This window comes from Manis pentadactyla, chromosome 8 (genome assembly GCF_030020395.1).
Source record: "Manis pentadactyla isolate mManPen7 chromosome 8, mManPen7.hap1, whole genome shotgun sequence".
NCBI lineage: Eukaryota > Metazoa > Chordata > Mammalia > Pholidota > Manidae > Manis > Manis pentadactyla.
The window spans coordinates 3729316-3730402 of NC_080026.1; positions in this window are offsets into that span (position 1 = coordinate 3729316).

Genomic DNA, 1087 nt, shown 5'->3' on the forward strand with positions numbered 1-1087 from the left:
GGCCGGGGCGGGGGGGTGCGGGGGGAGAGGAGGGTGCCGGGGGCGGAGGGCACCCGGGGGTGCGGACGGGGGTTGGGGGGGACAGAGGAGCCGGGGCAGAGGTGGGGTAAACGGGGCGGGGGGCGCCCTGCTCGAGAGGCGGGAGTGGGGGTCGGCGCAGCCCCTGAGCCCGGGGACACCGAGCTTGGCCAGCGGCGGGCGCGGGTCTGGTCCTCCCCGCCCGGCTCGCCACCTCCCCGGATTCCGGGCATAGTTTTCCTTTTAAAGGGAGTGAAGTTATAATAAACGCGAACGCACCCCCAGCGCCGCCCGCCCCGCGCTCTGCTGCCGGCGCCTGGGACGAGGACGCGCGGGGACGGGACTGGAGGGCCCTGGGGGGCGACGCGGAGACCACCTGCCCTGCAGCCGGGCAGGGGCGGGGGGCACCGACAGCCTTTATTTCTCAGACAGAAGATTCTGGCACCAACGTCCTCGCGGGCACTGGGGACCCCTGTCCGCGCAGCGCTGCCCCGGGGAGGCCAAGGTCGGGGAGCGTCCCTTCGGGTCGCGAGCCCGACCCTGCACACAGACCCCGGGTCAGCGCGCCCCCGGGCAGTCAGCACCTCTCCGAGGGCGCGAGCAGCCCCGACCTAGCGGAAGCTTCTCTGCAGGGAGAAACCACACGCCCGTTGGGGAGGAGAAACAGGCGCCCCCGGAGCGAGGAAGGGCTGTTGACCAGCTAGAGGAGAGCCGTTTGGAGTGACCTAGTGATCTGTCATTTAGAGGATTTATTCTGAGAAAATTATCAAACAAAACAAAACAAAAACCCTCACTCTGGGGTAGATATTTCCAGCTGCGCGGCCGAGGGCAGCTTGTAACTGGGAGCGGCGGGAACACCACGCCACCCGGCAGGCTGAGCGGCCTCACATGCCAACTGGCCTGATCATCACAACACTTCTAGTCTTGGCAGCAGATAATGACTATCACAAGAGGCCGTGCAGTGTAACAACCCACAAGTAACATAAACTAAGGTGGAACTCAACAGGATGAGCTGACAGTGACACGCGGAGTTACATCCTCAGAAAGAGCTTGGAAAATGCACCTTGTC